We start from the raw sequence: 26,706 nt of genomic DNA, 5'->3' as shown, positions 1-26,706 counted from the left end.
TCGGTCACTACATCCTTGACGTCAGCAGTCTATAACAGGGCCAAGAGAGATAGATAACCATGCCCACTCACAGTCAGTCCTACAATTAATTTAGAATCACACATTAACCTAGCATGCATGTTTGGGACATGAGAACATGTAAACTCCACACAGAAAGGCCCCTGCCGAGATTCTGACCAAGAAGATTTTTGCCGTGAGGCCACAGTGCTAACCACCACACCAGACATGAGTGTTTTCTGTAACCAAGGTGAACCAGATGTGTTCCATCAGTCAGTACTGATTAAGACACTTGCACACTTCTGAGTGAGCATCTACATATCTGCACGCAGACATCCAGCATACTCGCACGCTCTGCACAATGTAAAGTCAGGACCTAACTCACCCACATCTACATCTCTTTTACACAACGCACACATGCTAACCATTCACCCAGTGTTATTATTGTTCTGTCTCATGGTGAGACTATAATTAGAACAGCTGATTACTAGTTATCAATTCTCTGAAAGCCATTCACGCTCTGTGTAAGTGTGTGTGTGTGCTCAACAAAACAGCTGTTGGACGGCTGCAGCACTTGAACTCTCTCCAGCAGTCTACCAAAGAAGAGCCCCTGATTGCAACATGATTGGCCAATTATTGCGCTTTTATCGCATCAGATACACCACCTCACTGGTCAGTTGGTAGTGGGGAAATGAATGAGCTGATTAGGAGAAGTTTGGCAGCTTAATAGTGCCATACAGAATCGCACAAAGGATAGGGCTGTGATTAAGGAAACAAATTGCTCCTGTGGCTGAAAAAAGAGCTGCTACCTAAAAAAAATGCCAGAAAAAAACAACAGCTAGTCATCTAAGGTGATTTTTTTGTCATTTTCTGCTGTTATACAGAAAACTAATCATTTAGGTTGAACACAGAATCAAAAAAGGCTTTATCTTTACAAATAATAGTACAAAATGAGATTTGAAATTAATGTAAAATCAGAAAAACTGACCCCTAAATATATTTTTTCAGAAAGGACTCAAAAGAGGTCATTGACTTAGCCGACCAGATTTTTTCAGACAGATCATTCCAGAAGCTCTTTCCTCTTTAGTCTTCAGTTGGGCCCCTGGAATAAACAAAAGACGGTTGCCCTCGCCTCTCATGGTATGCAGCAGAAAGTAGCTGTTAATTTCTCCTCAACCATAACTTTATTTGCCAAATGTGTTCATTCATAAAGTTCTTAATAAATTTTAAATCTCACCTGTTTCTAGCCTGTCTACCTAAATTCCCTCAATGCGGTCAGTTATTTTAATTCAATTCAATTCAATTCATATTTATTTATATAGCGCCAAATACAACAAATGTCATCTCAAGGCACTTAGATGATAAAGTCCAATTCAAGCCAATTGGAATTCAATTAATTGTAATCATCATTATTCATAAAATAATCCAATTCGTTCATATAGAGCCAATTCAAAAACAATTTCCTAGCTAAGGAAACCAACAGATTGCACTGAAAACTTTTCCTTTTTCGGTCCAATCTCCCATCCTGAGCGTGCCTGAGGCGACTGAGAGAAATTTTACTTATTCTTTTCAATTTTAAACTCGAACTTCTGGTCAAACTACTGAAAAACCTAATCAAACTAATACTCTTAAATAGAAAGATTACAGACTTGAATCACGAGATGGAATTTTGATTTATTTTTCAAAACCACAGTTTTTAACATAACTCACTAAATGTTACCAACATAAATCAAAACCCAACTGTGTGTAACACAAGACTGTAGTCAAATGCTTTCTAAATGCACTCATGAACCATGATGTCCTCAGGGACCAACGTAATCTTATTGCAGTGCTTGTGAAAAGCATTAGGGACACTTTTGCTTTTCATTTAAATGCATGTCTTTTTAAACTGTTAAAATAGACACACCTAATGTTCAGGGTTAGGGTAAAAGTAGAGGGCAGGGGGCATTTCTATCACAGTAAATAGTGTGAAATGAAAAAAAAAAACTAAACTCAGAGCAGTTTTTCCAGAAAACATGTAATAAGGTCGGTACATGTTCCCACTTGTCCAAGACAAATTAGTGACAGGAGAGAAAAGTACAGTGGCAGTCACAAAATTTGTGGGGTACAAGTTTCACACCAGCAATATCTTGCACAAAGCAGCTCAAATAGTCACAAAAGTCCATGGATGAGCACCATCCACCCCTTCCGACCTTCTCATAAGCATTTTTGGCCAAGTAAATTCTAGCAGCAGGTGGAAAGTGGATGTCGTAAGATAGGAACACATATAGATGTGGGACGTTGGCATGAAGATAAACCATAAACTTAAGTGTTACATTTTAATTAGGGCTGGGCGAGGTAACTCGTTATTATCGCGTTAACTCCTTAATTTAACGCTGACAAATATTTTATTGTGCATTAATGCAGTTGTTTTTTATTTATTTATTATTTTTTGGGGCTTTTGTGCCTTTAATGGATAGGAAAGTTCAGAGAGACAGGAAGCAGGGGGCAGAGAGAGGGGGAACGACACTCAGCACATGGCTGTCTGATGCGAGACTCAAACCGGGGCCAGCTGCAGCAAGGACTATAGCCTCTTGTACATGGGGTGCCTGCTCAACCCACTACGCCACGGACCACCCCTGTTTTATTATTTATTTTATTATTGTAAAAGTCTGTTTCTCACAGGCTTTTATTTTGTAAAAGTCTGTTGCTGTCTGCTGCGGAACCGGAAAAGAAAGTAATTAGTAGATCCACCAAACATGGAGAATGGTACGGAACTTTTACTCGGCCATTTTCATTTAAAAGTTCTTTCAGACGGCGGAGTCAACAGAACCAAAGTCATCTGTAAACACTGCCAAGTTGAATTGTATTCTCACCGTAGTAGTTCCAGTCTAAAATATCACTTAAAGCTATAATGTGTAATATTTCACGGACAATGAATGTCTCCATGTCGCTCCGCCATTTTAAAACTACGGGATTTGTAGAAGGACATGTCATCAGCTTCGCATTTTCCGTTTCCACATTGGAAACACTCATTGGAGTGTAACACTCTTATGTACATTCGTATGCTGAATATAAAGAATATAAGAACACTGCACTTTTGTGATGGAGGTAATTAATAACGATTGAGGTAATACTTGTGAATGATAAGACTCAAATTTGTTAATAGACAACGTGAAATATTACACATTATGGCTTTAAAGGCAAAACACACAACTGATAGCAGCAAGTCATTCAACGAAACCGACAGTGGAGCGAGGCTTCTATATAAAAACTACATAAAAATGCTGATGTTAAAAGTGTGTTTGCACAACAAATGTTATGGCACTTTCACTCATATGGCAGTACATTTGAAATAAAACTAAATGCTAAAAGCTATACACTACTTTTGAATAAATTTTTGGATTTTGCGTACAAATGCGATTAATCAGGGAAATCATGTGATTAATTAGATTCAATTTTTTTAGCGTTGCCCAGCCCTAATTGTAATTATACTAGTTTTCATCTTTAATTATGAAACTGCAATGTCTTGTACTGTGGACCAGTGTGGCTGCAGTACTACACAATCTGTCATGAGATCATCTTTATAACTACAAAGGATGCATAGTAATAACACCTGACTCGACATGATATAACTACACTTTCATGACACCAGGCTGCAGGGTGTTATCCTTTGACACTGTGTGCGACACAACAACATATCACATGACTAGGTGTGCTGGTCAAATGCTGTTTTATGAGATCAGGCTGCCAGAACCTTTAACCTGTAGAATCTAAGAAATACTTAAATTTGCACTAACAAAGTATTTAGGTGGATGTCCACTTAAAAGCACTAAATGAACAGAATGTGAACTGGATTACTGTGTTCAGTAGAAGCAGCTATCATTTCCCTTTAGATTAAGCTAGCCTAGCAAGCCAGACCCGTACAGCAAATAGCTGTACAGGCCCCAGAGCAAATTCCATTTGCGGCCGCTAGGGGCGTCTAGATTTCTAGGCTAAGATTAAGCATCTTTTCACTAGTAATGTTGCTTTTGGTTATAGTTAATTGAAAGGGAGAAATAAAGTAATCATACAGTCCTCATTAGATTTCCTGCAGGCTTCTATGTCTTTTTCCTCTAAACATATAGACTCGCGGACCCAGCGGACATGAGGGCTTATTTTCTAAGACAGCTTTCGGTGGATTTGGAGAGTGAGGAGAAGAAGTGGATTGTTTATGTTATGCCCTTGACATTTCTCAGGTCCTTACTTCAGCACAGTCAGAGAATCAAAACTCACATTATCGAAGTGTTTTTCCTGTAGCTCACAACCACATCCAACCTCCCTCATATCCTGCTGCACCCCTTCCTTGAATGTCCTTGAATCCTGACTGGAGATCTTAACCCCCCTCCCTCCTCTCCTCTAAGACTAAATCTGCTGACTTGCTGAATCCTGTGGGAACAGACTGCATGATGATGCACATTAATGGCCTACAGAGAAAAGACATTCCCTTTTACACTGCATGACTCGGACCGATGAGATGTTTGATTCTGTGGTGGAAACAAAAAGGAGGAGATGGAGGAGAAAAAAGAGTGGGGTTGAGAGGAAGGATAGAGTGACTGAGGTGAGGAAGGAGGAGGAGTGGATGGGTGGAAAAAGGAAAAGCATGTTCAACTTCAATTCGTCATTATCAGTGATGGGACTGAAATGCAAATGACTGCAGATAGAAAGAAAGTGCTTTTATGAAAAGGGTGGAGACAAATATTCACTGCATCCTGTTTACACAATGTGTTGGTTGAATAAGTTTACAGGAAAAATGCTGAAATACCTGGTCCCTATTGAATTTCTTTATATGATGTTGCTAGGGGCTGTCATCAGCAGTCAAAGGAAACGTAAAAGAGAGAAATAAGTTTGCTATGGATACAGAGTTTTTAAAATTTCACAAATGTTGTATCAAAAGATACCTCTGCAGATAAACATATTTTTTAATGGAGCTTTAAAAAGTCTCATGGTAAATTAGAGGCTCATTATGTTTCTTTATTGTATATACCTGCAAAACCTCATCTGGGCTTCAAACACTACACTTTTAGCTCTGGTCTCTTTAAAGGAATTTCGATATAGGTTTTTATCTTTTTTTAAGTTGGCTTGCTCAAAATACTTATGGATATTCAGTGTCTTACCTGCCGTAGATACTGTAGCAGTCAGAGCACCGTTTAGTTTGGAGAATCATGCAGGAAATCTGACAGGGAAGCTAAGCTAAACTCTCAAGCAACTCACACCTTAAACTTCATAGTTGTTCAAGCAAATACTGTATGTAGAGATTTTTGCACTGTATCTCTTCCTTCGTAGTTGTTTACATTGACACTGAAGAACATCCATGGTACTAAACGTTTCATGCAAAGTGGCTGAACAATTTATCCTGGGAGCGAAAATAATTTTATTTCTGATAAGGAATGTCTGACTTTGCTACAATAGTTGGCAATATGCCCCATCTCAGTTTATTAGCATAGGGCCTTTTCTGATTGACCTCCGTCACGGACGAAACGGTTAGTACCATGTCAAATGATGAATTGGACAGTTTTATAGCTCTGTACATTTTGTGTGCTCTGCATGTCTGACTTTTCTTCATCTTCTTCTTCTTCTGTTTAAAAATTCTTCAGTTTATTCCTGGTCAAAGACCACAACTGGAAATGTAGACTATGCACACAGGGCATGTAAGTCGGTTTAAGTCTAACCAACTTGTACTTGCAGGAGTAATGTAACCCCCAGCCACATGATCTGGATGTGTTAGTTGGACTTTGAAACATTAGATTTACTGTGATTTTGGTTGGACGAACAAGGACAAGTACATTCTGAGGTGTCATAAATTTAATCAATATATATGTCAAAACTACAGGTTTCAGATTTTTATCAAGAAAATGCACACAAAACATATTGCATAACTTCTCACATTACTGCTAAATACACAGTGATTAATCGGTTCATTATTTTAATAAAGAAGACAAAGTGCAGATGCAGTGTCACCTGACATCTGCTGTTTTTCTCCACCCATGGATAATATATGCATGCACTTGCATGATTTTGTGTTCTGTTTTGTATCCATGCATGCATAATTTTTCTTTGTCCTTGTGCATGGGTATGTTATTTGACCCCATGTCCATACAGATGGCACCAGTAATGATAAAAATAGAGAGGGAGTTACAATTACACTGCATATGCTTTTAGACTTATCATTACACACATACACACACATATATATATATACAAATGTATAACTGTTTTACTTGTGGAGGTTAGTACCATCTAGTCACAGCAAGAGGGATCCAAGCCCCCTTCCCCTAAATTGAATTACGGGGGTATAGAAAATGGATGTTTTACTCATACTTCTTGCCCAATGTTCTCCCTCCATCTGTAAGTTTTTCACCAACGTTTTTCCCTGAGTTCTTATGCCCCATTTTCTCTGTCCTCCAAACATACACACACACACACACACACACACACACACGCACACACACACACACACACACACACACACACACACACACACATCATTCATACCACTCCATGCATACAGCCCTCCTCCTAGTAATATTTCCTGTCTACATGAGGCACTGAGGGTTGGTTAATGAGGCAGACAGGCCAGATGATGCCCCTCCTGGTGAAGAACATCTTAAGTTCCTTAAACCTGCATTATGCAAGACCTCTGTCCAAAATAAATAAAAAAAAATTAAACAAATAGATATGAAAATGACATGAGAACATGAGATAAAAGCTGCAACAGTAGTTTCTTTGTGAATTCTTGTTTTAAAGGCATACTAAAGACATACCAAAAGCAATGAGCAGATGATCAACAGTACTAATCCTCTCTACTGAGAAGTGCAACAAATTTGCCAACTATTTTAGCCAAAAAATCAAAACAATTAGACAAAACATGCACGCCACACAGACAAACAAGAAAACTAATCCGTGTCTAAAACCTAGAAATAACTCTGACGTTATGTTACAATTTAGTATTGTTGAATTAAAACTCCTAGAGGAAACAGCATCTGAAATCAACAACTTGCACTCTGGACATAATACCATCCGACTTTTTAAAAACTGTTTTTACCTCAGTAGAAAGTGATCTCCTACAAATAGTTAACAGCTCACTGGCATGAGGCATTTTTCCCAAGTCACTAAAGACAGCTGTCATTAAGCCACTCCTAAAGAAGAGAACTTTAGACGCCTCTATGATGAACAACTACAGACCTGTCTCCAACCTCTCTTTTATATCCAAGATTATTTAACCAGCTCAACGATTTTCTGAATGAAAGTGGAAGTCTTGATAACTTTCAATCAGGCTTCCGACATCATCACAGCACTGAAACAGCTCTGGTCAAAGTGTTAAACGACATTAGGTTGAATAGTGATTCTGGTAATGTTTCAGTCCTGGTTCTGTTGGATCTCAGCGCTGCGTTTGACACTGTAGATCACAGAATCCTGTTGCACAGGCTGGAAAACTGGGTTGGACTTTCTGGAGCGGTCCTTAAGTGGTTCAGGTCCTACTAAGAAGCCGGAGTTATTTTGTTACAGTTGGCAGCTATGAATCTGAGCAAGTGGCCATGACTTGTGGAGTCCCCCAGGGGTCAATTCTTGGACCTCTTCTGTTTAACTTGTATATGCTGCCTTTGGGTCAGATATTACAGAACTTTAACATCAATTATCACAGTTATGCAGACGATACACAACTTTATGTGTCTCTGTCACTGGACGACTGCAGCCCAGCGGACGTACTGTGTCAGTGTCTGGAGGAAGTAAACACCTGGATGAGAGAGAATTTTCTACAATTAAATGAAGACAAAACTGAGATCATTCTGTTTGGTAGTAAAGAGAAGAGGGTCAGCGTTGGTAAATATCTTGAGACTCGGGCCCTTACAATCACTGACCAAGTTAGTAACCTTGGAGTGTTGATAGACTCAGATCTGACTTTCAGCAGCCACATCAAAGCTGTCACACCAAGGCAGCTTTTTACCAACTCAGAAACATCAACAGAAATAAAAGTTTTCTATCCCAAAAAAAACCAGGGGACGCTCATCTATGCATTCATCTCCAGTAGACTCGATTACTGTAATGCTCTTTTAACTGGACTTAAAGAGACATCTGCAGCTCATCCAGAACGCTGCTGCTAGATTTTTAACCCGGACTAAGAGATCTGAACACATGACACCAGTTTTAAAATCTTGACATTGTGACAGTCAGTCACAGAATAGATTTTAAAAACCTATTGATGGTTTACAAATCCCAGAACGGTTTAGGCCCAAAATACATCTGTGATATGTTCAGAGAATATAAACCTCGCAGAACTCTTAGATCCAAGGACTCAGGTCAGCTAGTCCAGTCCAGAATCCTGACTAAGCAGCATTTACCTGTTATGCTGTAAACAAGTGGAACAAACTGCTGCTTCTTTTTAATCATTTTAATTTCATTTTAATTATTTTCTTTCTTTCTTTTTGTATTCTTTTATGTATTTTTAATCCTTCTTACACTCCCCACTGCAATGCTTTTATTTTATGTAAAGCACTTTGAATTGTTTTGTACATGAAATGTGCTGTACAAATAAATTTGACTTTGACTAATAAACATGAGAAATGCATTACTATGACCCAGGTTTCCCTTTGATGTCCTCACATTATGTCCTCATGAAACACAGAGATGTACATCATTCAATCAGTATTGGTCTTTTAATCCCTCTTTATGCTGCCACTTTTTATTTTCCAGCCAGCGGTGACTCAGAAGACGCATTTGCAAAACCATCAATTTAATGTGCAAAGAAAAACTCAGTGATGTTTGTCTTTTTTTTTTTTTTGCTTCACTGTGCACAGCAGGGTCAAGCAAAGAAAACACACATGTCTTAAATGTTGTCGACAAATGCTCTGAAAGGCAACCATGGTATTTTTCATGCCTTAAAACACAAAATCTGTTTAATCTTTTCATGTGTTTGGCCCCGATGTAGAAACAGAAAGTACCATGTAACAGAGTAAAATCTACCCCTGGAATATTTTCTAGGCCATTACAAGTTGCCAAAGAATTTTGCATTGAAACATTGAAAGAATGAGTGGAAATCTCTTACCTGACTCCCGCCCTCTGGTATTCGCATACCATCTGGGACGAGCCCACAACCGACACGATTTCAAATGGGGCTATTTTTTCTAAAACTCGTGCATGTGATTGGATGAAGAATCTGTCCGTCATCTTGACTGACACACCACTTCAGCCACTCCCAATGACTAAACCCGTGACGTAGCTCAGAGCTTACCTGACTCCCGCCCTCTGGAGCATGAATGGGCGGCCATAACGCGGCCATTCATCCAAAGTCCCACCCAGCGATTAATGATTGGCTCTGATTATTTTCTAATCGGACGAAACACATATGACTCCCAGGCTCCTCAGATGGTTGTGTGAGGAAAGGGAATGCCCCCGCGTGTAGTTGATGAACGCAGCCAGATGACGTGAGTCAGGTTAGGAAATCTCTACACTCAAAGCAACAAAGCTTAAATGGATCAGTGCGTGTGACATGAGTAACCTACACATCTCTGAGAGCATCATTCATGCTGAACAATGTAGAAACTGTTCAGGAGCGTCACATGCTTCAACATAGAGAATATCTTATTTAGGGAGGTCTTTTTTATTTCAGCAACATATTATCAAACCAAATTCTGCACAAATTACAATAGGATGGCTCCATAGCAGGAAAATCCAGCTGTTAAATTGATCTGCCTGCACTCCAGACACGTCACTCCTCAAAACATGTGAAGCATTCTGAAATTAAAAATGTAGCAAAGAAGATGCTGAACTTTTTAGTGTTTCTGGTTAATTTCTGTTTCTGCCTTTGAGTGTAGTGTTTTTATTCCAACTGTAATGCATAAAAGGGTTAGAATTATTCTCATATAATTTTTTTAAGAAAATGTACAGTTTGCACAACCGGCCAATGTTTTTGGAAACAGGGTTTTACTTAAGTTTGTCCTGGGATACTGCTGTAGCGCCTACTGTTTGTACAGTGTGTCGTTGTTCCAAACTCGCAGGTGTGTGTTTGTGTGTGATATGTCTGCAGACTACATGTACCAAACCCAACAAGGATGCACATCCACGCAAGCATGATGGTTTACATGGACTGTGGTGTCTGTTTGGGCGACTCATGGGGCTGAGACATAATAGGCACAAAAACAAGGAGGAGGGAGGGCTGGAGAGTGTTTGTGCTTAAGAATGAAGTGTGCTCGGAGGATAAAGGAGATGGGGAGGAGAGATTTTCTGATGTGGGTTGACATCAGCCTAATATAAAAGATAAGCGCGCACACACACACACCTGCACACACATATACAGGGCTTGTCATTGACGTGGATAGGCTGTAATGGGAAAATAGAGTTGTGGTGTGTCTGTGCAAAAGTGTAAAACTCAAATCCACTCAGTTGTCCTACTTACTATTTTATGGAGTTTGCATTTTTTTTTTGAATAAAATTAAGAAACTTTTATAGGCTGCCACATGATAGATAATAATACTAATTTCTGGAGCCATCAGTGGTACATTTTAAAGAATCAGGATTAGTATTGACTGTTTTTTTTCATGTCGCTCTTGTTTGTGGTAGACAAACTGTCAGAAAGGCGCTCATTTAAAACTGTTAAACTGCAATGCGAGTAAGTGAACCACAGAGTAGAATAATTATATAAACAGCAGCCAACAGTTTTAATTAATGATATCCCCACTGACAGCAAGCTCACCTGCTGACGCTCACAACAAACTCTTTGTCTCGATTTCAGTGACAGTTTGCAGGTGCGTCCCTCCTCTAAACTGCTGATGGTTTCACCTGAAGTTCGGTAATTGTTTTCATACTGGAGATGAATAAATGCCGTCTGCCAAAACCAGCTCTGCATGAACTTTTATCCACTTACGCAAAATTACAGGACACTCAACAAAATAGGCGACCACCAAAGGACTGGAAAACGACAATGGTATATGAAAATACAGTATTGTTCTCTCTGATGAAGTAATCACCTCTTTCAGTAGTGGCTCCGGGATGTTTTTCATCTGTAGTCCCACTGTGTCCTTTGAGGGAATTAAATTCTCAGGCATAAATGTTTCTTCAAACAAGGTTTATGGCCCCAAGAAAACATTTTTTCCAACAGTATCTTCAGTTTTCATTCTAATACCTTCAGTGCAGATCTGCCTGGGGCAGAAACTGGAAGGTTTACTTTTGCAAACACAAAGCATTGATCTGGATTTTAGAATATTTAATAAACTCAAAGAGTAGCTGATAATGTTTGGTAAGACGTTGTCAAGTTAAGGAGTTTTAAAGTTTTTGATTTGGGGCCTAGAAATACCAGAATTTGACACAGCAAAAGTGTTCAAAATGTTTATAATCAATGACTGACTTAGAAATGATTACCTAATTTTGATATTTCTGAACAGCATTCATGTGCATAAGTAGACACAAGCACTAAAACATTAAAACCTGTTCCCTTGCAGTCTTTCACACCAAAGCTTATGGAAGATTTCACTCCTTTCTGAGCTTGGTTATAAATATCCATGTGGAACTCGAGAAGTGAAGAAGCTGGAATTACAGCCAGTTAATTCACAGTGACAAAATTATATGGTGTAACAACCTAGAGGTTAATAGCAAGGCTGCAAATATATTGGTTTAATGGGCACTAAATAAAGTGGAATAGTCCAGGATCTCTAGTGTGACATGGGCTCTTGCTTGCCAATAGTTCTCTTTGTACTTAAGGGTTAGGGTTAAGGGACTGTTATATTACATGTTATGCAACATAGAAAGTTAATAATATTAATCATAATATGATTATAATGTGTGTGAATACTAAGCAGCATCATCAATGGCTTTGGATTATAGGTTTTAAGTTTTTCTGTGTAAATGAAGTCTTATGTCTAGGATTTATGTTTGTGGGAACATAATAAAACAGCATTCAGTAAACTGGGGAAAAAAACTTTGCAAAAGTCCAGGAGTACTTTTCATAATGTGATCTTATGTTTCCTTGTGTGCTTCCTCCTCCAGAAAATCCTTTCCCATTTGGCATTGTTATGGAAAATTTATTCTTATATGCATTGTATTGAGTGTTACTGTGTGTGTCACTGTGTATAACCTGCAAATGATCTCGCTGCAAGATACCACCCTATCCTGTTTTCTTAATTTCTCTTTTACGACGGTGAGCTTGATAGAATAGATAGAGAATGAGATAGATGCACTTTAAGGGGGACAGGGATGAAGCTGCTATTTACAACTGTGTCTTGGTAACCTCAACTGTGGTTGGGGGAGGAACGGTAGAAGAAAGATACCTATACCCAATGAGTGATGACGTGACAATGGGCAATATAACTGAGTGTCTTTGCCTCAGTGGTCAGAGCAACTCTGTATTTTATACGGTGTTGTTCTCTCTTACAAAATATAATTATCAAAGCCTCTTATCTCCTCAGAAGAAAATAACTGACTCTGTGCCTTACTAAAATTTTCACCGCAACATCTTCATGAATTTTCCAGTCCTTTAAATTTACAGGAGGTTACGAGTGACAGATAGAAGGCTTTTAGAGTATCTCAGAACACGAAAGTGTAGATGAGTCCTACATATAACTTTTTAAAGAGCTGTAATGTCCACCAATCAGCCATAATATTAGGACCACTCTCCTAAGATTGAATATATTCTACCTCGTGGAGTCAAAGGAGCCCTGATCAGTCAGGACATGTGAGGGGGACCTGAAGTGTCTGGTACCTGGATGTTAGCAACATATCCTTTGGACCCTGTGGGTTCTGAGGTGGGGTCTTTGTAGATTGGGCTTGCTTCCCACAGATTCCATGAGATCCGATCAGGGGAATTTGAAAGCCAGGTGTCCACCTCTGACTTCTTGTTGTGTTCATTAAGCCCTTCCTTAGCAGATTTTTGTGGGGCCTACTGCAGGAGGATACTGCTACTGTTTGGTAGAGCTTTAGCTACATGGGGATATTTGACTGTTCTGCAAGATTATTTCAAGCGAGTGTCAAAGTGACATCCAAGAATGTCGTCATTCAATTCAATTCAATTCAAAAATACTTTATTTATCCCAGAGGGAAATTAAATGTTGATGTAACTCAATTAAATCAAGGAGTTATTATAGATGCTGATGGCTGTGGGCAGGAATGATTTCCTGTAGCGGTCCGTTTTGCATCCAAACTGAAGAAGCCTTTGACTGAAGAGACTCTGTTTTCCGATAACAGTCTCATGGAGAGGATGTTCAGGGTTGTCCATAATTCTCTTGATTTTATGCAAAATCCTTCTTTGCATTATTGTCTCCAGAGGTTCCACAGTCGTCCCCAGAACAGAACCAGCCTTCCTTATCAGGTTGTTGAGTCTTTTTAGGTCCCTGGTTCTGATGCTGCTGCCCCAACAGATGACGCAAGAGGAAATGACGCTCTCAACAACAGACTTGTAGAATATCTGCAACATCTTGTTGCAAACCTTGAAGGACCTTAGCTTCCTCAAGAAGTACAGTCTGCTGTGTCCTTTCTTGTAGATGGCTTCACTGTTGTGTCTCCAGTCCAGTCTGTTGTCCACATGAACACCAAGGTATTTATATTCCTCAACCACCTCCACTTCTTCTCCCATGATGGAAACAGGGTTTGATCTGACCCTGTTTCTCCTGAAATCTACAATCATCTCCTTTGTTTTGTTAACATTCAAGATGAGATGATTGTTCCCACACCATGCCACAAAGCGGTCCACCAGCTCTCTGTACTCAGCTTCTTGTCCATCTCTGATACACCCGACAACTGCAGAGTCATCTGAATATTTCTGTAGATGACAGGAGTCTGACTTGTACTGGAAGTCTGAAGTGTACAGAGTGAAAAGGAATGGTGAAAGTACAGTCCCCTGTGGTGCTCCTGTGCTGCTGATCACCTGGTTAGACACACAATTCTTTAGTCTGACAAACTGTGGTCTGTTTGTCAGGTAGTCATTAATCCAGGTGATTGTTGAGGCCTCCACCTGAGTCTTCTGGAGTTTCAGACGAAGCAGATCAGGCTGAATTGTGTTAAATGCACTGGAGAAATCAAAGAACATGAACCTCACAGTGCTGCCTGCTTTGTCCAGATGACAGTGGGTTTGTTGAAGCAGGTGTATGATAGCGTCTTCAACTCCAACTCCATGGCGATAAGCAAAATGCAGGGGGTCCTGATATGTGCTGGTTTGCTTACACAGGTGGGTCAACAGGAGTCTCTCCAGGACCTTCATGATGTGGGATGTCAGGGCAACAGGTCTGTAGTCATTGATGACTGAAGGATGAGTTTTCTTTGGTACCAGAACCAGACAGGATGTCTTCCACAACAGTGGTACCTTCTCTTGGGTCAAGCTGAGGTTGAAAAGGTGTTGCAGAATCCCACAGAGCTGCTCTGCACAGGCCTTCAGGACTCGGGGGCTGACACCATCTGGACCTGCAGCCTTGTTCCGGTTCAGTCTCTCCAACTGCCTCTTCACCTGACTTCTAGAAACAGAAAAGTGGGAGGGGGAGGCAAAGGGGACAGCAGCATCTCCTGATTTGGTTGAAGACAAACTAGTGGAAGCAGAAGAATCCATGACTGAGGTGTAGGTGGAGATGTTACAGGAAAGCTGTGGGTCAGAGGAGGGTGGGATGTCTCTTTGGCTGGGAACAGGAGGGGAGGATGGTGAGCTTGTTCCTGAACTGAACCTGTTGAAGAATGTGTTCAGCTCATTTGCTCTGTCCAGACTTCCATCCACCTGATCCTCCCTCTGCTTGAGGCCCGTGATCTTCTTCATTCCTGACCACACATCTCTGATATTGTTCCTCTACAGTTTACTCTCAAGCTTCTTTCTATACACCTCCTTGCTCTCTCTGATCTTGACTTTGAGCTGCTTCTATATACTCCTCAGTAACTCCCTGTCTCGCTCTCTAAAGGCTCTTTTTTTCTTGTTCAATTGTTCCTTTAGCTCACTGGTGATCCAGGGTTTGTTATTAGGGAAGCATCTCACTGTTCTGGTGGGGATGGTGTTGTCCACACAGAAGTTTATATAGTCAGTCACACACTCAGTCATGGCATTAATGTCCTCTCCATGTGGCTTACAAAGAGAAATCCAATCGGTTGCATCAAAACAATCCTGTAAGGCTTCTTCAGCTTCCTGTGACCACTTTCTAACAGTCCTTTTTGTGACAGGTAGTCTCTGGACAAGGGGTTTATATGCTGAACAGAGAAAAACAAGGTTGTGATCTGATTTACCCAGGGGAGGTCTTGATTTGGAAATGTATGAATCCTTGACATTTGTGTAAAACAAATCCAATGTCTTGTTTTCTCTGGTAGAGCAGCTGACAAACTGTTGAAAAGTTGGCAGTGTAGCAGAGAGTGAGGCATGATTAAAATCACCAGATATTGCCACAAAAGAATTGGGGTGTTGTGTCTGTATCTTAGCAACAACGGAACTGATGACATCACATGCAGTGTCGGCAACAGTTGAGGGTGGAATGTAAACAGCCACCAAAACAACACTGGTGAACTCTCTTGGCAAATAATATGGACGAAAACTTACTGCCAATAGTTCAATGTTAGGACTGCAGAGACGACTCTTCACAGTAACATGTCCTGGGTGACACCATCTGTTGTTGACAAGCACTGCCAATCCACCCCCTTTCCTTTTCCTGCTACTCTTTAAATCTCGATCTGCTCGTACAGTCAGGAAGCCCGGCAGAGAGACGCTGGAGTCGGGGATATGATCCTGCAGCCATGTCTCAGTAAAACACATAATGCTACATTCCCGATATTCTTGCTGAGTCCTTGTCAAGGCTAGAAGTTCATTCAACTTGTTAGCTAACGATCTTACATTGCCCATGATGACGGATGGCAGAGATGGTTTGAACTTCTTCTTTCTTTCTCTCCTCTTTGCTCCTGCTCTGCATCCACGACGCCTCCTTTTCAATTCCAGTGGGATTTCTGGCTTCAGTTGTCAAATTATTTTCCATAATTATTTTCAATACTTTTCCAATGTTAATCAGCTGCTCCCTGTTGTAAACCACCTTGTTGCTATGGTTATGCATCATAACAAAAGAGTAAAATATACAAAAGTATTGGGAAAAATCAATCCAGCTGCACAGCATCCAAGGCAGGAAGGAACAGTTGTCCAAAAAATGCAATTTCTTCCAAGAAATAACAGGAATGAAATTTAGAAAAAAGAAAAATCTCAATGTGAGGTACAGAGCTAGTCCAACGTGCTGCCACTCTCAGCAGCGCATTCTAGAAAAAAACATGCAGTTTTTTCCAAGCAGAACATGGCACTGTTACAATATTATCTGTGTTTCTTACTTTACCTGTCTATGGTTTTAGAGTTATTGGTAATTGGTGTAAGACTCTCCTGTTTCCACATGTAGAAAAAGGAATAATAAACAGTAACATAATAAACAGTAAAACACAATAATTCTGTTTTAGTCTGAGGCTAAATAACCAAGGATTTTTTTCATCTCTTGCTCATTTCCTTGCTGGGAAGAACTAAGATGTGAGGAGGAGACCTGAGTGAGAGAAGCAAGGAGACATGATGGCATAATCAGAGTTAACAACCATACTAGAGGTTAGGCGTGAGGTTAGGCTAAACAGTGCCTTGAGCTAAATTGTATGCTAGTATGCTCAAAGTAGCTGTTTTCACACTGAGATCCGCTACCATCGCGGGTCCAAATTACCACTTCACCTACGCCTTGCTGCGTGGGAAACCGCGCTCTGTCATCTTTCTCGCCAGCCCTTCCAGCAGAGGTCCATCTTTCACCGTCCCCGAAATGTGGCGGTAAATAACGTCCTCTGCTCGGAGGCTGAGGAGCTCGCGGACCCTCCTTTAAAACCTCTTTTAAACTCCTCACGTCACGCCACGCCCACGTCCATCCCGCATCAATTGCTTTAACATCAAATTCAGCTCGGCAAAAAGACTAGGGTCCGACGCGGGTCGAATGGCGAATCGAGTTGACACCCCAGCCCGGATCGTCAGTGTGAAAGGAACAGCGGACACACTAAATTCGCAAATTAAACGTGGGTTCTTCCTCAGTGTGAAAGGGGCTATTATCAGTGAAACAAAGCTAATTGCTAACAAGTATAATGCTCAGCATTTTAATTAGTTTAGAAGCAATTTAGCATTTTGGCATGTTATTATTAGCTTATTTCAACCTGCAGAGACTCACACGGAGAGAGAAGGAGACAATTGCAAGGTTTTATTGACAAGATTTCTTTGGCGCTCGGGCGGAGGACATGCAAGCTGAACCGCTGTGAGCTTGAAATTCTGGCATAGGGAGATAGATGCTGGATATCTTCCCCCCAAAAAGGGAGCTGGGGCCAAGCTGGCGAGGGACTGGCTGGAAGGTGAGGAAGGAGCCTGTGAGAAGGGTTGCCCCCCCAAAAAAAGAAACCCTCACGACAGGCTTCCATTCTGAAATATCATTTTAAGAGAGAAAGAGAAAAAGAGAGAAAAAGTCGAGAGTGAGCCCACCTGGGCTGCAGGGGAAGTGAGCCCGCTTGGGCTGCAGGGGAAGTGAGCCCACCTGGGCTGCAGGGGAGTGAGCCCGCTTGGGCTGCCAGAGGAGAGAGAGAAAGGGAGAGTGAGCCCGCCTGGGCTGCCAGAGGAGAGAGAAAGGGAGAATGAGCCCGCTTGGGCTGCCAGAGGAGAAAGAAAGGGAGAATGAGCCCGCTTGGGCTGCCAGAGGAGAGAGAGAAAGGGAGAGTGAGCCCGCCTGGGCTGCAGGGGAAGTGAGCCCGCTTGGGCTGCAGGGGAAGTGAGCCCGCTTGGGCTGCAGGGGAAGTGAGCCCACCTGGGCTGCAGGGGAGTGAGCCCGCCTGGGCTGCCAGAGGAGAGAGAGAAAGGGAGAGTGAGCCCGCCTGGGCTGCAGGGGAAGTGAGCCCGCCTGGGCTGCCAGAGCAGAGAGAAAGGGAGAATGAGCCCGCTTGGGCTGCCAGAGGAGAGAGAAAGGGAGAATGAGCCTGCTTGGGCTGCCAGAGGAGAGAGAGAAAGGGAGAGTGAGCCCGTCTGGGCTGCCAGAGGAGAGAGAGCTTCTTATTGTGCATTTCAGGAGGTTTGTTATCATTCAAAGAGGCACCACTGAGGACGCTGTGATGGTGGTAACAGAGCTGAACTTTGACTTTAAGTGCTGGATCAAACATCTGTTGATTATTAAAACTGCTACGCCCAACGTAGGGCTCGAACCAACGACCCTGAGATTAAGAGTCTCATGCTCTACCGACTGAGCTAGCCGGGCTGTTAACTGTACGGTGAGCCGGCTGGAGGAGCGGAGGGGGCCGGCTTAACGGAATGGAGGGACAGAGTGCGCTACAATGGCCGACGGCCGAGCAGGAGAAGCATGGGGTTGCGTGAGTCAACATAACCAGGAGCTCGGTGTCCAGGACGGACCAGTCCAGGCGAACACCCGACTGTGACAGAACAGAGGCGGCTTTAGAGGAGAACGCCTTGTGGTAATGGTAAAATAGGGACCGGCCGTATTTTAGGTTGAGATCGACAATCAGAGCGAGATAGGAGTCCAGCTCGACTCGGCGCTCGGGATAAACAGAGCAAATAACGTCCCTGTAGACCCCGAATGCAGCTACAAACTCGCCGATGGAAAGATCCCTGGACAGGCGGGGATCGGCCGAGCGGAACACGGCTGTGAAATCAGAAGAGGATGCGACCTGCCGGTCGACCACGGGAGAGGGGAGCAACAGGGAGACCAAGTTAATATACTGCCCCTGCAGGATCTTGGGGCGAAGACGAGGCGAGACATGGGCGTGAGCGGGCACATACGGCTGGCCTAGGTGAGAGAAGCAAGCGTGGGACCGGGAAAAGAAAGGGGTGGGGGAAGCGTGCTGCAGTGAGACAGATTAAAACAAAGGAGACATAGCACCACATCTTACCCTGCGATGGGCCGGGGCGGGCGTAGACGAGGGAAAATGCTCCCGGGAAGAGCTGAGAAGCCGGCTGGTTCGGCTGAACCGAAGAAGTCGGAGCGGGGGCTGCGAGACTGGCGGCTGCGTCGGGCCTGCGTTGGGCCGGGGCGGGCGTCGGCGAGGGAAAATGCTCCCGGGAAGAGCTGAGAAGCCGGCTGGTTCGGCTGAACCGAAGAAGTCGGAGCGGGGCTGCGAGACTGGCTGCTGCGTCGGGCTGGAGGTGTGGAGTGGAGAGAGCGGAGATTAAAACAAAGGAGACATAGCATCACATCTTACCCTGTGATGGGCCGGGGCGAGAATATCCATGGAGGAGATGAGAGTTGCCGTGAGCTGCTGGGCGTCCAGGGGAGGCAGAGCTGAAGACAGGTCGGGAAGCGAGGCCAGCGGGGAACCAACCGGAGCGGGATAATCCGGGCGGTTTGCGGCTGAGGTGGGCCCCGAAGCCGGAGCAGAGGTACCGGAGGAGCGGGGACGGCCCCGGCGCCGCTTAGACGGAGGCGGGAATCGTTTCCTGGATCTTTTACCAGCAGTGGGTGGGGAAGGAGGCGATGAACCACCGGATTGGAGAAGCTCTGTGAGAGAAGTGAGCTGATCTGAGCCGAGGCCGGCGGCCGGCAGCAGAGTGAGGGGCGAGCCGGGCGCTCCGACGGAAGGGAGCAGGGGAAGAAGGATTGGCAATGCCAGAATGGCGGATCGGAGGCCCCTGAGAGGCGTCAGAATCAGAATCGGACATCATAAAGTCTGCGGAGTGCGACCAACAAGCGAGAAGCGAATGCATGCAGCTTGCTGGCGAACAGGATCTGGATAGTTGATGAGTGATTGGCCACACCTGGTGAGTCTGCCATGTTGAATTTGCGGCTAGCCTTCATTAGTGCTAAACACCAATGGATCTACTCTCAGTTCAAAATTATCATTCATGCACTGTAAACCAAATAAGTTTAATGACACCACACAGAATTGCCATCCATAAAACCATGTTGCTAGTTTAGCTAAAAATCTATGCTCTTCAGATTTCTAATGTTTTCTAAAAGCATCCCTTTTTTTGGCATGAACTGACTTGCAGTGTTTATGAAGTGAACCTAACTAGCCATTATGTAACAAGATTGTAACTACACACTGAAAACATTTGAGTTTTGCAGAACACCATCTTAAATGCAGGATTTTCCTATCCAAAATGAGAAAGTGAAGCAGTAGGATATAAGAAGATGGATCCTTAGCCCAAATGGTGACAATAATGCTACCAGCAGTAATGAGGTCACAGTTGCCGCTGTCTGTCATAGATGGAGATTTATACAGAGATGTAGAGGTCCTGCTGTCCTCCAAGGCACATACCAATAAAGATAGATCTACTTGAGTAGCTTGTAGCATGAAGGGTGACAGAGATGTTAAGGAACCCCTGTGAGCTGATACGGGATCTGACAAACATTCAGGGCGCATCAGGAATGAGAGAAAATCATTTTGGAGACCATTTTCCCTCAAAAAGTGCTTTACAGGGTCTCCAGCTGCAGCCATTACATGTAAAAAGCGCAGGGTAATAGAAATCTAACCAACTTTGGGTGAGAAAAAGGTTGCAACACAGGGAAAAGAATGATTTTCTTCGACAAGTTTTATTACATTTATAAAAGATAAAAAAAAATTCTTGTACAGTAGAGGTAAAACATGTAAAATACCAGCTGTTGAGACATGAAACAATCAAAACCAAAAAGGTTTTTTTACCTTTGAAAGGAACAACAGATGTCCGAGCAAATCAATGTTTGTATGAAATAAGAAAATACAGGAAAGTTGTAAAGCAATTTTGGACTATTTTAAACTACAGTTATAAGTATTTTCTGCTTTTTTTTCACAAGGCTTTGGCTATGATAAGGCTTTTGCACCAAATTTAGTCGCAAAGCAAATAATTTATTAATGAATACTAGGTCGGTCTCTTGTGAACTGGTTACTCTTTAATTACTGGGCATTATTTCAGGATCATCAAGCTGCAGGTGGTTATAATACTGCTTCTACAGTATTATTACTGTAGAAGCAGATTATTGTTGAGAGGCGAAGAAATCTGTCCCAAGTAAAATACCACAGAATCATCTAATGAGTCTCACCCCAATCATGTACGAGTTCCCCTGTCTGGGCCAGCAGGGAGCCTTCTTGAAAGAGGAAAGCAATTAAACACACAGACTGAACCAATTCACAGCAGTTTAATTGAAGTGAAGCAGTAGAAGGAGGAGAGAGACCAAATTATAAGTTACCCACCACAAGGGTATCTCTTCTCCACAGTGAGAAAAATACTACATTAGTAGCAGAACAAATACAGAGTGGGGAAAAGACAGGGGCTGCTGGGAACAGAAATGTTTAGTCAGCTGAGAGGAGAGAAATATGAAGAAGAGAAAGACAGATGAACAGAAAACACAGGGTATAACAGATGGAGTTGGAAGGTAAATACAATATATCTTGGAATTGAGCCCAGTGTTTTTGTGAGAATAGAAGGTGACATTTCACTAGGTGTTCCTCCCACATCAAGTAAACTTTATCTCAGTATTATATGGTGAACCCAAAAAGATTCTTCTCCCTGCTGAATCCTACTATGTACAGTTAAAAATGCCTCTGCAGCATATCAACCTGATCCTGATAATACACAACACTCTGAGAGAAGTATGCTCTTTTCACATTAACACTGCCTTAAAGGCCAACTTTCACTAAAAAACGGTTTTACTCGCTCCTTCTGAAAAAGGGAGGGTCACCCGTAGTTACATACACAGACTAGGCTTCCAAGTGTTGCGTCACCTCCACAGGCTGTGTTCCCGAAATTACATAAACAATGCAGAGCCACGAGCGAATCAGAAAAAGCCTGTACATTCTACATCACACTGAAAAAGGGCGTTGCCCACTTGGGATTATGCCCGCCCATGGGAAACCCGCCCCCCTCGGACGGGCCCTATAACTAAGCAGAAACCTGTAGTCTGTGGGGCTCCTCATTCCTCCTCATCGAGCCTCTCACTACCACCTTTCCATCAACTACATTTGACACTGAGCATATACAGAATGTATTTTTCAGGAGTTGCTAAAAAAAAACAAGCAAATAACTAGCTTAACCTTTCCTTGGCTAACCTAATACTAAAATCCTAACGCTGCACACGGAGACTTCATAGCCACCATGGCAAATTACATAGACCGCGGAACGTGTTTGAACAAGGGGGGGCCACAATCGCAAGAGGGGGTCACCAAAATTTTAGGTCGGACATGATGCATAGCCGAGGCTATGCACAGTATACATGGACACGCACGTAATGCCATCAGTCATGTCAGCCAGCACAAGAAAGGTACCTCGGTGGTCGGTGGTAACGCAACTGAAGCTGCTTGCTTGTACCAGTACTAAAGCACTATGAGAAACACTGAACCCAGAGAAGTGCACGTTCTGTGGTGCTTTGTCAGAGGAATGTGTGGGAATATGCTTGCTGTTTTATTAGCGCTGGGCGCGCGCGTGTGTGTATATGAGAGAGAAAGAGAGAGAGAGAGAGAGAGAGAGAATGCGGATGCACATCACGTTGCCAGGATGATTTTACTTTAAATGTCCAAACAGCCAACAACACTAATAACCCAAGTCCAAAATATGCCAGCACAGAAGTGTGCAAATTGCCAAAACAGTCAACACAGCACAGAAGGCTATAGCCTACATAGATGAATCAATGGTCATGACTTTAGCCCACAACATGCCAGCACATAACTGTGCAGAATAAAATGCTCAAACAGCCAACAATACACAACAAAATCACCTCAGTAAGATGTTAAAGGGGAACTCCGGGGCATTTGAAGCGCAGTCCCATTGCTAGAGGTTGTCAAATACTCATAGTAGGACACAGACAGGTGCAAATCGGCGCTCCCTGTGCGGAGATTGTGCTGTTTGCGCAGCCTGTCATGCGAGGCTAATACGTGGTGGCTAAGGGGCAAGTGCTAACCCTTCCACGTAAAACAACAACATGCACACTGCAGAAACGTCACACCACTTTATAAACCATCCGACAATAAAGTCACAAGCCTTACCATCAAAACCATATGCATGGTTCTCACATTACTGGCATGGGGACGTTACAAAACAACTGCATGTCACTTACCGGTTGTTGGTATGCTCGCGCATGTGAAAGCCCAAAAGAGTCAATGGACGATACTCCCAAATACAAAGCAATTATCTTCTCTAGAAAAACTGCGTTCAAGTATTTAAAACATTACAACAATACATGCCCAGTAATATTGTTGTAATACCATACCAACAAGAGGTAAGTTACATGCTGTTTATAAAGTTGTTTTGTAACGTCCCCATGCCAGTAATGTGAGAACCATGCATATGGTTTTGATGGTAAGGCTTGTGACTTTATTGTCGGATGGTTTATAAAGTGGTGTGACGTTTCTGCAGTGTGCAAGTTGTTGTTTTACGTGGAAGGGTTAGCACTTGCCCCTTAGCCACCACGTATTAGCCTCGCATGACAGGCTGCGCAAACAGCGCAATCTCCGCACAGGGAGCGCCGATTTGCACCTGTCTGTGTCCTACTATCAGTATTTGACAACCTCTAGCAATGGGATTGCGCTTCAAATACCCCGGAGTTCCCCTTTAACTCAACTTAAACTCGTTTGCATCAGTACAATGCAATATAAAAATATTGAACAAAGAAGAGGGACAGGGACGTCTGGGTTTCTCTGCTCAAGCTGCTGCCCCCGCAACCCGATCCCCGGACAAGCGGAAGATGATGGATGGAAGAGTGCACACGGCGGTGCTAATAAAACCATTGACTTACCCTTAAAACTTCCATGCCTGCGTCTCTCATTGGCCTGCACGAACTCCTTAGCGATGGCTGTCATGTCAGTGTCCTCCAGAATGTCACGGTGAATATGGCAGTTCATCAAGTCATTCAGTCTTTTCTGTGTCATTGTGGATCGGAGGTATGATTTCAGTTGACGAAGTGTGGAAAACGAACGCTCTGCTGATGCCGAACTGAGTGGGATGGTGAAAAAAAGTTTCAGAAGTTTGTGTACTTCGGGCTGCAGGTCTTTTGCGACAGGAACAGCATTCATTGCATTGCTTATGACTCTCACACTGCACGAAAAGAGGGATTTGTGTCACTGTGGACGGCAGTGAACATCCGCGAATTTGTCTAATTTTCGGACGCACCTGGGCGCTTGCAGGCAGACAAACTTTAAGTTTGTTGAGCGAGAAAATCGTCAGAAACGAACCCCACTCGCGGCAGGCTCTCACAGCGGGGTGCTAATGGCTCAGCGATTAGCACCCCGGTGTGAGAGTGCCTGGACCTCTCACTGGCCTCGCTGGTATTGGACGAAAAAGACACGTGATTACATGAAAAAGCTCCTGTAAAGCTGACTGCCCATTGGCCCATTAGGTTAATATATACATACTTTATATGGGCATATCATTCAGCAATTATGATTAATAATTGTGATTATGATTACCAATATTCCTGGGATGTTTGTGTACTTCATATATTCACGTCATTCTTATAAGCTGCACTATGACTAGGCTATGAATGCAGGCATGAATGACGTGAATCTATTGAGGAAATGAAAAAGGAAACTTTTTTTTTTAAAGCGCTTTTATTGCCACACCACACAATGTACATAGCTTACATTGTAATAAGAACCATGTTGATAATAAATAATTGAAAACTATATACACACACTGCTGTAGCCTACAATATACAAAATAAGCCTAAACGCCGCCGTTTGGAATCCGCATTCTTACTCCGGTCCCTGCAGGGTCTGCGGGAGTTGTCAGACGTCCTCATCCTGGATCAGAAGCTGGCTTCTGGGAGCTGTTGGAATAACCAATAAATAATCAAAACATAGTCTATCCATGCACAGCATATTGACAACTTGTCTATAAAGTAACAAAAGTCATATTGACAGCGTATATGTTCTTACTCTCTTTCACTCTTCTGTGGTGAGACTGTGAGTATTTCGGGTTGGCTTCAAGATGCGCCTGTAGCACAGCACACAGGTCCGTCACGCAGCTGAAAAAAACAAACAAGAGGAATGAATAAAATGACCAGTGCTTAAAAGTATCAGTGCCAGCCGTGGTAAAAGTCAGCGCCGCTCACCCTCGATAGTGTCCCCGTCTACCTCTCTGAAGTTCGGACTGTTTGACACCGCCTCCTTCAAGCGACTCGTTACATCCATATTGTGAGGTGACAGTAGCCTGTAAAAACAATAGGCCTATGGTTAATAAAAAAAAAACTGCATTGACGTAACGTAACATCAGGTCCAACTCTACTAGATATTGGGAGAACATTCACTTATTCTTACCCTTGATCTGGATTATAATGCCACGGTGAGTTATGCAGGCGGCGAACTGCTTCCTATAAATTGAAAACACGAAATACATTTTTTTAAATAAAGCAACTCACACTGGTTTTCACGTGATGGACACAATTAAGTTGAGTTTAGCCTAAAGCCACAGTCAATAACCTACTCTTACCGCGATTTTCGGATTCTGTATCCGCCTTCTCTTGGGGGTGCGCTCTTCAACTTCTCTGGAATGTAACTCCAGTCCGTTCTCGACGGCCATCTTGCCTCCAACCTAGCGAATCTCTGGTCGATTCCCTCCAGAACCCTCTCCACGACCGTATCCACAGTGCTGGCCACCATACGAGACATCCCGGTCATAGCATTCAACAGGACTTTCATTTTATCTGCCTGTAAGCAAGTGAGTAAGTAAGTTTAATATACAGCACATTTAAAATCAGCGAGAACTGTCCCAAGTGCTGTACAGTGTCAACAAGACTAAAATTAAACAATCAAATGGTCATGTGCAAGTAGAAAAAAACACACAAACCTGTAGACCCGCAGAGAGTTGCTGGGGAGTTGAAAGCAAGTCGTCTTCCAGCCATTGTATTCCGCAAACCAGGGCAGTTTTCACAGCACGGGACCTCAGCGATTTCTGTCTCCCTTTCTGCCGCCAGATCTGCTCCTTAAACTTTTTGTTTACACTGCACGACACAATGTTTCTCATACGTGATTGAACGAGAGCTTATGCGAGCCGTTAAGCTCCACCAATCATATGCGTATATGTCATTACACGGAATACTCGCGAGACAACCTCCCGTCCTTTTGCTATTTAATGTTGTCTGACCACAGCTGGCAATTTGCACTGTTTTGACACAAAAATGGACTCTGCAAGGACAAAGAAAAGACCTCGGCGATATTGTGACCATTGTGACACCGAATTAAGCCATACACAATAAAACACTGAGCGCACTACTGCACATTATGTATACAGGCCAGATTTCTATATTTTTATTTCTATATTTCTATTTTATTTAAGAAACCTTTTAGAATATTGTTTTTGCATGCTTATTTTATCTTTATGTTATCTTTATTATTATACATTTGGACATCCAGTGTGGGCAACAAAGAAAAGAATTTCATTGTTCACTCTCCTTGCACCCTCCTGGTTCTTTTTAGCACATCGGGATTGCTTGGTTGATGGGGCGTTGTAAGATCCCTGCAGCACTCACTTGAACAGTGCCCATGGCTAGCCTCAGCGAGGTTTGGTTCGGTTAGCGTAGTAGTTGAAGAACATTCTTCTCTGTTGCTTGGATGGTCCACAGTTGAAGGTTGGGGCACAGCTGTCCCATCAGATGATGCTGTGCTTTTTACTTGTTTTGCTTTGAAATATTCAAAAATGGGTTTGTGCCTTTTCATTTTGGTTGTATATTCCACGCCACGAACAATCTCTGCAGTCTACCACAATCACTACTTCTGCCGCGCGATTTTCAGTGCTGCGCTGTTATAGGCCTACATTTTGCAACATTGACGTGT

General features: G+C 42.8%; 1 protein-coding gene and 1 non-coding gene across 7 annotated transcripts in view; one reads left to right on the top strand and one right to left on the bottom strand.

Annotated features, from left to right (window-relative positions):
* Positions 1 to 26,706, top strand: part of gria4b (glutamate receptor, ionotropic, AMPA 4b) — a 182,376-nt gene that overhangs the window by 40,620 nt on the left and 115,050 nt on the right. The gene's annotated exons all lie outside the window — the stretch shown is intronic.
* trnak-cuu (transfer RNA lysine (anticodon CUU)) lies at positions 18,137 to 18,209 on the bottom strand. Its single transcript has one exon. It is a non-coding gene; the product is annotated as a tRNA-Lys (tRNA).

This window comes from Odontesthes bonariensis, chromosome 16 (assembly GCF_027942865.1).
Source record: "Odontesthes bonariensis isolate fOdoBon6 chromosome 16, fOdoBon6.hap1, whole genome shotgun sequence".
Taxonomy (NCBI): Eukaryota; Metazoa; Chordata; class Actinopteri; order Atheriniformes; family Atherinopsidae; genus Odontesthes; species Odontesthes bonariensis.
Note: the sequence above shows the minus strand (reverse complement) of the source record. Positions and strands in the feature narration are given on the sequence as shown.